General features: G+C 41.6%; 1 long non-coding RNA gene across 1 annotated transcript; it reads right to left on the bottom strand.

The window, feature by feature from the left end:
* Positions 1-302: 302 nt before the first annotated feature.
* Positions 303-11,521, bottom strand: LOC128116494 (uncharacterized). Its single transcript, XR_008220479.1, has 3 exons — positions 11,249-11,521; positions 10,703-10,799; positions 303-6,672 (listed from the first exon to the last, which is right to left on the bottom strand). It is a non-coding gene; the product is annotated as an uncharacterized LOC128116494 (long non-coding RNA).
* Between the last annotated feature and the right edge of the window lie 894 nt (positions 11,522-12,415).

Raw genomic sequence — 12,415 nt, forward strand, 5'->3', positions numbered from 1 at the left:
CATCTGCTTATGACTGACAGTGAGAGCCCCAAAGGGGTGATGGCTCTTGTGCAAGTAAATGCCATTCTGACTCATCGGGGTATAGAAGTAACTTGCATTGCTCTGTTCCCAAAGCAAAAAGGGATATCTGAGATTTCCTAACTCTTCTCAGTGAGCAGCATGATTTTTCTTATAACTTTATTTGTGAAAGTTTTTTTTTTTTTTTTTTTTTTTGGTTTTTTCGAGACAGGGTTTCTCTTGTGTAGCTTTGCGCCTTTTCCTGGAACTCACTTGGTAGCCCAGGCTGGCCTCGAACTCACAGAAATCCGCCTGGCTCTGCCTCCCGAGTGCTGGGATTAAAGGCGTGCGCCACCACCGCCCGGCTATTTGTGAAAGTTTTAACAAAATATAGGGTTATCATGTCCAACTATGAGAATGTCTTCCATGATCGCTTTCCTGTAGACCTATCTAACCAATCTTCCCTTTTCTTACTATAGGCCCAAAGATGCACGTTTTGAAATGTAGAAATGAGAAATATCACCCTTCCTTTACCATTTGAGTCTTTTTAGACTTCCTTTAAGAGATTACTTAGTTAGGAACCAGATTTACTATTTTAGTTATCTTTTTATAAAATAAATTTTTTAAGCCAACAAGCAATAAAGGGCACCACATTTCAATGATCCCGGTCTCTTTTAAAGTTAAAATGTACGTGATAGTTCATTTTGGTTGACAACTTGGTTAGATTATGAAGAGCATAGGTAATCTGGAGCATTTACTCTTGTGCATCTGTAAGGGTATATCAAAAAGGATCAACTAATGGAGAGCAATTGCATTAAATATCAGTGGTATCACCTCATAGACTGTGGATCTTGACAGCATAAAAGGGGAAGAAGAGAAAGCTAGCTAACACAGGTCTCTCTCTCTCTCTCTCTCTCTCTCTCTCTCTCTCTCTCTCTCTCTCTCTCTCTCTCTCCCAACCCCATCTCTCTCTGGCTCATGGCTGCTGTGATATGAGCTGCTCTGCTTTGCCACACACTTCCTGCCCTGATGGCTTGAAACCTGTGAACTGAGTCAAGGTAAGAAATCCATTTGGCAAATGTCAGGTATTCTGTTATACCAATGAAAAAGTCCAACACAACAGAATAGTCCTATGCTATCAATAATAAGTGATTGATTTCTTGTTTATCTACACATCCACTTTCAAGTTTAAAACGCAAATATTACGGTCTGTAGAGATGGCTTAGCAGTTAAGATCTAGTACTGCTTTAGTAGAGGACCAAGATTCAATTCGCAGCACCCACATTAGGTAACTCCAGTTCCATACAGTCTGATCCCCGCTTCTGGCTTCTGCAAGTACCTTTATGCATGCAGTACAAATAAACTCATGCAGGCACATGTGCACACATTTACACACACACACACACACACACACACTTAAAATACCAAAAACTAAAAACTTATTTTTGGATATGATTAAAGCAAAAACTTACAAAAACATTGCAAATCACTTTTAAACCACCAGACCTTCATCAGTTTCAACCAAAGTGTATCTGAGATCCGAGTAACAAATTCTAACCTATGGATTCCCAATGTGTGAAAACTCAGCTCTATTTAGCAAATGAGAAATTTAGTTTGCAATTACATCTACGGCCTAAAGACATTAACTTACAGGTTATTAACTTACAGAGTATGGTAGTTTGTCAAAAATCCTCATCATCTAAGTGAGCTCAGATACAAATTGAAAATCAGAGCCACCATGAATGCAAGAAGTCAATATAAATCAGGAAACATTTCTACTAAACTTGAAAACCATTATTAATTTCAATGTATGGCTTCACAAAACCAACTTTAATTATAAAAATACATTCCCTCTATTTTGCTCCCATGTAAATTGTTACCTTGTAGCTAGGCAGAGGAAAGCATGTATACTGTCAAGAACTTCGGCTTTTTAATGTATTCATTAATTGTTCATCTATCTAATCTGATAAGCCAGAGAAAAATGTTATCACTCAGAAGCACATCCTGTTGAAAAAGTGGGGGGAAAAGTTAAGATTCAGCATGGTTTCTGACTCTATGAGTCAACAGTACAATGCCTAGCCAAAAGAAGTAATGTAATCACTGGTTGCATCAATGACAGTGTTCCCACACAAAGGGCATCAAATTCCCAGACTGGGCCTGAGATATAGTTCATTCTGGCCAGCATGTTTTTATGAGGAGGTTGAGAAATAAAAGTTTGCTCAAAGAAAGTAACCAAAATTTTGAGAAACCTGACAGTCAGGGCTTACAGAAATGAGGTTATATGGCATTTATTGAAAATACTTGTCAAATTGGCAAATGACTTCAGATACTTTAAAGATTTATATATAAAAATGTTGAGACAGGAAAGACGGCTCAGCAGTTAAAAGTACTTCCTGCTCTTCCATAGATCAGAGTTCAGTTCCCAGAACCAGTGTCTAGTGGTTCACAAATGCCTGCAAGCCCTGGTCCAGAGGATTTGAAGCCTCTGTTGGCCTGTGCAGCAGCTACATACATGTGGCATACAGTCATGTGAGCATACATAAATAAAAAATATCAATTAAATATGTTTTAGACCTAAATAAAGTAAAATTGTTAAATAATAAACTCTAGAAAGTCAAACTGTGATCAGAAGAACTTGCTAATAACAGGAGGGAATAAAGTTGCAATGAATCGTGATTCTCGCGTATGAGTTCAAGTATTTAGTTAAACTGGATGATGTGATAAATTGTACAAACAACTGATCTGATTCCAGTGAGGGTCTTTTGTCATTTTACACTGTACACTTCTGCTTCTTCCCCAATAATGGAGTCCACTAGTTCAACGGAGTGAGCAAATATGTGTGTAAATTGGGCTTGTGACCGACACTGTGAAACACTGGCATGCTAAAACCTCTGAAAGTTCAGGGACAAAATTCAAAGCTGTGTGATTGCTGCTAAAGCAAACATGGAGAAATTATGCAGGGGAAAATGCATTTCACATACTCCAAAAGGCAATGTGCAGAGTAAGAAGAAAGAAGGACACATCCTGAGAAATCCGTGTCAGTCATTTACATTTCAGGCAAGTGCTAAGTCACTATCAATATTCTAAGGATTTACTGTAGATGGGAAAATGTTCGTCAGTTTCCAAGGAACATGTTAGGATCTGCTGACTGGTTCCATCATAACTAAGTGTGCTAGGTCAGAAGCAAAGAAGGGAAGGGACTTGTAACTTGTCAGATTTCAGCAGATTTTGAGGCCCTGGGCTCCGTATTCTTCTTCTTCTTCTTTTTTTAGTTGTTATTTAAGCATGCTGAAGCAGGACTATCATGAACAGCTTCCTGTGTGAGTCAGGTCCTGGCTAGAAGTGATGTTGCCACGTTACCATAGCTGTGGCTCTGCACACACTTTCTTGAGTGGGCCATGCTTCTTTCCCCCTTCTGTTTGTGGCCTCCCATACTTTGGACTTTCAGCCTGTCTTCTGCCTTCTTTGAGATTGGGACTTTGTTTTTTCTGAAGTTTGCAGTAGCTTAACTTTCTTTAACTGGTTTGTACCCAATGTTCAGCTTTAGTTTTACACATCCTTTGAAGTTTTCTAGCTCCTCTAATCCACTGCTACCTTGGGCCAGGTTGTAGCTCTTCCCAGAAATGATTAGATGCTGTCGGTATAAATTTAAAAAGTTTATTTTTTAATTAATTAAATTTATTTATTTTACATCCTGACCAAAGTTTCCCCTCCCTCCTCTCCTCCCATTCCCTCCAGTCAGCTTCCCTCTGCCCTTCTCCAATCCACCCCGCCTCTGTTTCTGTTCAGAAAGGGGCAGACCTCCCATGGGTATCAACAAACCATGGCACAATCTTAAAAGTTTTAAGTAAGCCATCTCTCAAACAAAATGGACTTTAGCCTCCTAAGAACCTGTAAGAAATAGGTCTTAACTCTAAGGACAACTTATGGTGAAGTTGTGCATGAAGATCTATGGAACAGACACACTTACTTTTCAGTAAGTGCTTCCTGCTTGGGCAGTGTGCTCAGTCTTATGCCAGCAAACAAGAGTTGTGTAGCAAAAGAGTTCTTACTCATCCCAGGGAATGTCTTACACTAGAGTCATTAGGACATGTACTTCCTTTTTCTCAGGCCAACTTACTAGAATGCTTTACGATTGCTCTAACTCTGCTTGCTCTGTACTACCTTCCTTTTTTTTCCCTCTACACAGAACTAAAAACTCTGCAACTCCTCACATATGGAAGCATGCCTCCTCTTCAACCTTTCCAGCCTCCTAAAACGGAATTAGAGGTTAAAAAAAAGGCATCTTAAACATAGAATTTAAATATGGGGGTAAGCGGGTGGTAATCACACGGAAAAAAGCATTTGACAAAGCAATTTATCACTTAATTTTTAAAGACATATATGTTTCAAGTGAATTTAATTTGCATATTTTCTGACTCATTTCCATCCCATTATCCTAAGCTCTTTTTAAAGAGTTGCTGCGTTTTTACATTATCAGAACAAGCACTTGTGTCATCTGTGACTTCCTAACCTTTGTTTTCGGGAATTTGACTACAGGAAAATTCTTCATCTAATCTCAATGCCTCGGCCATCTTCTGCTTGAGAAGGAAGCATGGAGAGCAGGACCCTGGTGGTTTCTCTTCTGTCTGAAAAGTTACACTATTGCTGGTGGCTTTGAGTACCAGGGTTTTCACTAAAACTTCCTTCATTGTTTCAACCCACTCTTCTAGCACTTCAAATTTATTCACTTGTGAGAATGACAACTCTCCAAGATGTATGGCGAGGCTGGAGTGAATGGGTTGCCTAGTGGTCTCACTGGGATACTTTTATTTCATTTTACTATGTTTCTGTTGATTCATCGCAAACTCCTGCGCTTACTAATCAACACATGATTGCTGACTTGGCTTTTGCAGGTGGTCTGTGGAAACTCGGGTGTCCTTACAGTTCACATAAGCAACACCCACGTGGAAACAGTGAAGTGTCATCGGCTGCACTTAATTCCAAGATGACATTTTAAAGCAACTAGATTTTGCAGAGGAAAATGTTGATTATGTTGATGTTTGGAGCTCCAGATTATGTCGGAGCCCAGAACAGCAAGATGCATGCTTCTATACCCCAGCTGATGACGAAATGACAGGAAGCATGGATTTCATGGAATGTTTAGTATGTGTTAGACATCTTTTCTGTGCTTTAGACCTGCATGTGGTCTTTTTCACTTACTGTTCACCAAACAAATAAGCAAATTCCATTAACCTTCATTTGTTAACGGGGATATTGAGGCACAGAGAATGTTGTCTGAGGATGCATAGCTACAAAACAATCAAGCAAGGATTCAGTCCTAGCTATTTGGATGCCTGGGATAGCTCTCAGGATTTCAGACAAAGTTGTTATTATAATATCTAAAAATCGAAACATACACACACACATACACACACACACACACACACACACACACACACACACACACACACATGCACGCACACCACGCACATGCACACACATGCACTTGTGCATTAGAAGAAAACATTTTAAGGGAGGAATTAGCATTGGTTTCTGGGAAAAACACTGACTGGTACTAAAGAGCTATTGAATTTTATTTATTGTCTCTCTTTTTTAACAACACAATGTCTTTAAATAAGATACATTACTGCATTTATGCCATGGTCTTCATCAGCAAACTAAAGATCAAATTAAAAAGAAAGATACTTGCCCTGTAAGCTTTCATGACTCACTGGCCCCATAAAAGCAGGCACTGCTGAAAGCCTTTGAAGCCAGGCAGGTCTCTGGGTTGGGTGGCGAGCCATGACTGAGGACAGTGCACAGAGCTGGGATCTGTTCTCCCTGTTGGGCTCAGTTCTGGGTATGGCTTGTCAGCTGTTGCTTATTTTTCCTGTTCAATCTTTTCTTATCAGAGGCAGAAGGCATAAAGGATGCCATCTGGGATTGCTTGTTTAGATACAGCATGGTGTTAACAAGTTTTCCTCTCTCTTCCTCTTTCTTGTTTATTGCGAGTTGCAAGGAGCAGCAGTACACATGTCCAAATGAAGCTATTGCCCGGGATCTGTTCTTCATCACGAACTTCAGGGGCGAAGGGAAAGGGGAGGCAGGAGATGGGAGTATAAAGGAGAGCAGGTAAGAACTGTTGGGTTGTGTGAAGCAGCATAATCATGTTCAGCACCTAGAGGAGTTTCCAGATCAAGCTATTTGAAACTGTGAAACAAAACCTATGAAATTGCATTGACACCCTCTCAGGGAGTTGTAGAGGACTGTGTTTTCCTTGGAATTTGAAGGCTGGTAAAAGCATGACACTTCCTAACCTGGTAAGGAGATTTTTGATAGTTCAGTGTTAGCAGCTTAAGTTTCAGTTACAAGATCTTTGAAGCCATGCTCTACCACTTGAGAGCTGGTAGAGGATTCTGCTCCTGCTCTATGGAGACTCCATTCAGGTGGACTTTGCACCTGTCAGCAGATGCTGTGATTGTTGACTGCTAAATCTAGCCAAGCTTATCCTATTATTAAATATCCTTATCAAAAATGGAAAGAGCCCTCATGGAAACCAAAGCCCAACTGACAGCCTGGCATAGAAACACTTGCCTCTTGTGTGCTTTGATCTTCTGTAGGAGGAAGGTGATGGTGGACTTTAACTGAGGTTGCCGTCTTCCCTTAAATAAGTGACAGATTTTCATTTTGCTTCTGCAAAAAGTAACCTAAGGCATTAGTGAACATTTGAAGTCATTTAGTCTCTCTTTGCTTTAGTTTTCTTATCTGTTAAAGTGAGGTTGGGGCTGGTGATATGGTTCAGGGGGTAAAGGTGCCTGCCATCAAGACTGACCACATGAGTTCAATCCCCAAGGACGCACAAGAAAAAAAGGGAACCAACTCCTGCAAGTTGTCCTCTGACCTCCACATGCACAGGGTGGCATATGCATGCCCATATACATACACATATATGCACACTATCTAAATAAATAAAATAGAAATAAAAGTTTTCAAATCAAATCAAATCAAATGATATTGATGATATTAATGGTTTTACAATTTTGTTTCAGTGTTTTTGCATAGTGCTTGGCTCATGACATAAGTAGCTGTAGCACCAATTACATTGATTTTCTAATACTGGCTAGATGAATTGGCAATTCTGATGAACAGGTGCCCCTTCAGACATTCTGGAACAGTAGAAAGGTTAGTCACCTCCACTGCTTAGGAATGAGAATAATCACTATAGCCTGAATATCCTGGCTTCTAATTAGATTTCTTTCAAGAAAGGAATCCGTCCCAGCTGAGTCCCAGGCAAGCTCTCGATTTCCCCGTGCTCAGTACTCACGCTCCAACGTGAAACGCCTGTGGACTGCTTCTACAGTGTGCTCGCTCACACGCTGCTGGCAGTCATCTGCATTTCTGCAATGACAACACTGCTTGCCTCAGACAGAAAATATCCATGCATAAAATAAGTCTCCATACTGCTAGTGTCTAAATTAGGAAATGTAAAAGCCAATTCGTGTAAGCCAGCAGGCAAAACCAACAGCAGTGCTGGCTGTGAAAAGAGCAAACTTCCCATCCTGCAGTGGGGCCTCCCCCATTGTGCTAATGGGTCCTTTCCAAAGCTAGTGTTGGAGACTGCACAGCAGCCAGCACCTTGGAACAGATATGCATTCAGAGCACCAGTAAGTGAGAGTCAAGGAATTAGCACCAGTCCAAAGAGTTACTGAAAGCCCTGAGGAGCTCTGAATTTCCAAACAGAGTTGTCTATAATGATAAAGAGACCCACGAAGAGGAATTTGGGTTATTGCAAAACCTTCTCTGCAATGTGTGGCATCAGGAAAATGTATCTGTGATTTGCTGAATGCTATGTAGCATCTACCTGGGGTCCTTAATTCCTGGGAAGGAGGTATTTCAGTCATTCATCTATTCAATCACTTGATCTATTCAATCGTTTCACATCCCTCTCCCCAGCCTCACCATACTCCAGTCACTCTTTTACCTTCCTAGAAAAACACCACAGGAAGATAGTTGTTATGTCTTGGTTTATCAGTGTTACAAAGAACTACTTTTGTCTAGTAGTTCTTCAAACTCCAATTTCTATTTCCCTTGGAGCCTTGGTCATGTATGCACACTGTACACAGTTGGATTATAAACGTCCTTAGGCAAGGAACTCTTATTCACTGCCCTGTAATTGCACATAACAGTTGCTCTGCAGATACAAGATTTAAGTTATCTTCCAACTGGCTAATGAATTTTCAGAAAATTAACATTGTTATGTATACTAACTAGTATGACTACCTAAAACACTTGCATGTTGCTCCATTTTGTGTGTCTTTAGCACAGCCAGTGATGAAATTAGCACACAGTTGATGAAGACCTGTCTTAGTTTGCTAAGGATTGTCTAACAGATTACCACAAGGTATGTGGCATGAACAATGGGAAATTTGTCTCAAATTCTAAGTAGGAATCAAGGTATTAGCAGGCCTTGTGTCCACTCAGAAGCTCTGAGGAAGAGCCTGTTCCCTTACTGCCCTGGGTTCTGGTGGTTGTTGGCAGGCCCTAGTGTTCCTTGGCTTATGGTTGCCTCATTGCAGTATGTGTCTTAGTTTTCACCTGGCTTTCACCGTCTGTGTGTTTCTCGATGTGTTTTTCTCTCCCAAGAATACTTATCAGTGGATTTAAGGCCACCCCAACTAACCCAGAGGGATTTAAAGTTTCACTGAAGTCTATGAAGATCTATTTCTAAACAAGGTCATGATCACAGGTTGAACACAACTTTGAGGTACCATCTCAACCCACTCAAGAGTTGTAAAATTTACAAGAGAATTACTTAGAATAGAAGTTGCCTATGAAAGCACATTCATAATATCTACAATCAGCTAAGGACTACAGCATGAGCAAATGAATCTTGGAATGAATGAGGATCCAAAGTCATGTGAGCAGGTACTGAACACTCCAACCAACCCAGACTCTTCTAATAATCCAGGTCCATAGCTGATCTAGCTTTCAGCCATGTCAGATGATCTTTCTTCCTCACTTTTACTTCTTATCCTGGTTCTCTTGTTTCCCAAGCCAATGTCATGATGGTGGGTATTTGAAATAATGGCACCCAGTAAATTTGTGAAGTATAGAAATTCTGAATTTACCATTTCTGTGTCTTCCTTAACACCTTCTTATGATCAACACCATTTCTTTCAACTTTCACTGAATCTATTTATGAACATTACAATTAACTAAATATGATTCCTTATTTTTGTTTGTTTATTTGTTTGGTTTTTCAAAACAGGGTTTCTCTGTGTGGTCTTGGCTGAACTGGAACTGGCTCTGTAGACCAGGCTGGCCTTGAACTCATAGAGATCCACCAGCCTCTGCTTCCCAAATGCTGGGATTAAAGGCATGCTCCACCACATCCAGGCTATGACTCCTTATTTTTGACCACTACTCTTTTACACCTTGATTTAAGCATCCACCCAAATGTCTGCTAAAGAGATACTAGATCCTTCTTAGGTGGAAAGAGAATTTTGAAATTGCACCAAAAATACTTGTCTCTTCCTCGTCTTTCATATACCTCTCATCAACAACATACTCTCCACAATAAAGAAGCATGCTGCTGTGGGAGCCAGTTAAGCATCCTGAGTGTGTGTGTGTGTGTGTGTGTGTGTGTGTGTGTGTGTGTGTGTGTGTCTGTGTGTGTGTGTCTGTGTCTGTGTGCTTTCCCATTTGCAGGCTAACAGATGTCTGAGAAGGAAGTTGGATGTCCTATTCTGTCACTCTCCACCTTAATCCTTGGAGACAGGGAGCCTCCTATCTCTGAGTCACCCCTACTGAGCTGGGTTTATAGGCACATGCGCTTGGCCACTTGTAGACTTTTAATGGGTTTTGAAGATCTCAACTCAGGCCCTCATGCTGGCAGACCAAGCAATCTTACCCCCTGGAGCTACCTCCTAAGCTCTTTTGAGGAGCCAGTTGGAGTAAGCTAAACTTATGGACGACTCATATCTCAAAATGACTCTGTAATGAACCATGCCTGCCGAAGTCCACAGAAACCAGAGGCAGACAAAACAAGCACTAAAATAGGAAATTCAAGCCTGACGCTTGAGCTTCTGAGGCTGAGCTTTCCCCCATCAAGTTGACCTGTTTCCTGACAGCTCCAGGGAAATCTGTAGATGGGATTTTCTCCCAGAGGGTAGCTGCCACCACTTGCTCAGAGTTTTATCACTTGAGAAACTCTGCCAGCATGCAGCACACCCAGGTCTAGGCTGACGGGCTGACAAGGCACAAACTTGATTTTCTTCTCTGTCTAATCAGACAGTTCATTGTATCATTTCAACTTTAATATCCTAAGATGCTGGGGACAGTATATCCTGATCTTCACTTAAAATGATGATTTAATTACTACTTCTCGTAGTTCCCTTTTATGATCTCTCTTTTCCAGATTGCTCCTAAGCACCCCTGAACCATTTTTCTTTAGCTAAAGTACCTTTTAACAGTTTGCATTCCACCCATCTCTAAATTTCTACCTTTGAACTGAGCAAAGTGCTCTAGCAAATGTTTCACAAAATAAGACTGGGCTTGTTGTTCAAGGTCTACTTTTAACTGGTCATCTCTCCCCAACCCCCACATCCCCCCAAAAAACTCCAAACCAACCAACCAGCCAACCAACCAAACAAACATGCAAACCAACCACTTGTCTTGAGCCAAAGGAGATGGAACAAGGAAGTGTTTTCTATGGAAATCTCACCTATACTGTACTGTCTTGTTCACAGTTGACACTTGGGTTTAGAAGGGCTTGTGAAAGAAACAGAACCATGGGAACTGAGCCACCATAATCCCTCACTCTGCAAGAACAGAAAGGAAAAGAGACACTTAGATACTTATTTCCTTCCTTCCTTCCTTCCTTCCTTCCTTCCTTCCTTCCTTCCTTCCTTCCTTCCTTCCTCTCTGCCTTCCTTCCTTTCTTTTTTCATCTGTGTGTTTGCTCGCAAACTGTATCTGAAAAGCCAATTACTCCTCGGGGGACCTGGTAGTAAGACTGAGAGAGAATTTACTTTTGTTTTCTTGATCTTCCCCTAATCCTTGCCCTGCCTGTTTTCATTAGATAGAAAACATTATGAAGCCTGGCAGATTTCAGAGTAGCAGAGATGGACCTTCTTTGGCCCATCCAGAAAACTCTTTCAGAAATGTGTGTTGAGCTTTTTGACAAACTTTGAACATCCTAAACTACTCCTGCTTTTTTCTGGCTTCCCTCCCCCTCAGCCATCCTTCCCCTTTATGCCCTCTTGCTTACAGCGAGTTCCCTGTTTTAGCTGAGTCACAGCAGCTGGCTGGCTCCTCCAGGGTCATACTGTACGTAACACAGAATCCTCTCTGTTGGCTACCATGGTGCTTCAAAAGAGGGCTGTGGCAGCCGCAGAAAAGCATGCTGGGTACTGCAGCCGAGCCTTCCTTTGAAGCCCTGAAGCAAGCGGCTGGCAGAGGGAGCCTGGGACAGCTCAGTGATCCAAGGTTCCTGGATAACATGGCTTTGCTGAATCCCAGAGCTCTTGCTGCTGTTCCTGATGCTGTTCAGAAGCACGCCCTAAGGAAACTCAGAACAAAATCCAGACAGACAGGAGCAGGGTCACATGGCGTAGAAAAGCCAATGGCTGCCAGGAAACAGCCTTAAAACTGCCAGAGCCTTGGCACCAGTCCTGGAGCTCTGCCAGCAGGGTGAACAGTGGGATAGGAGCGGTGGTCACTTCCTTTGCCAGTCAACTGGGTTGGTTGCGTCTGGGCACAGGAGACCTACCGAGAAGCTCAGTGCTGCTTTCTTCTTTGACAGTAAACGGTGGCCGGTTTAAGTAAAATATACGCCCTAACCAGGTGGAACAATGCAGATTTTCATGGCTAAAAACAGAATCTTCTGGTTTTCAGATCCTTAAAACTGGAAGGCTCCCAACTTCTAAAAACTGTCTGAAAGGCTGAATATTTTACGAACTGCAGATTCCAAAGCCCTCAGGTTGATTTAGTGGTTCTTTCTTCCCATGGGTCCTCAGATTATTGATCTCTGTCTGACCTTTATTCTGTGAAACAATGTTTTTTGGTTTTTTATAAGTGGCGTATGAGGAGAAGGAGGGGGAGAATGCTGTCTAAGCAAGGCCATGTTCTTACTGCATGTTGATGGAGAATATTTATGCATGAATGTTGACAGCCTCACCCCACCCCATCCCCGTGGTGTGTGTGTGTGTGTGTGTGTGTGTGTGTGTGTGTGTGTGTGTCTCCTTGGCCTCAAAGTAAACACCCCTGAAGAAGGAATTGATCCTAAATGGAAAATTTAAAATCACTAAATGGCCCCATGTCACTTTACAAGCCAGACTTGTTAGGAAAGTGTTATAAATCACAATGGACAACTGTGCCTTCTGAGCAGACATCAGCTGTTGGGATAATTTTAAAATATAAAGCGATAGGTGGTCAG

This window comes from Peromyscus californicus, unplaced genomic scaffold, assembly GCF_007827085.1.
Source record: "Peromyscus californicus insignis strain IS unplaced genomic scaffold, ASM782708v3 Scaffold_20__1_contigs__length_68692818, whole genome shotgun sequence".
Taxonomy (NCBI): Eukaryota; Metazoa; Chordata; class Mammalia; order Rodentia; family Cricetidae; genus Peromyscus; species Peromyscus californicus.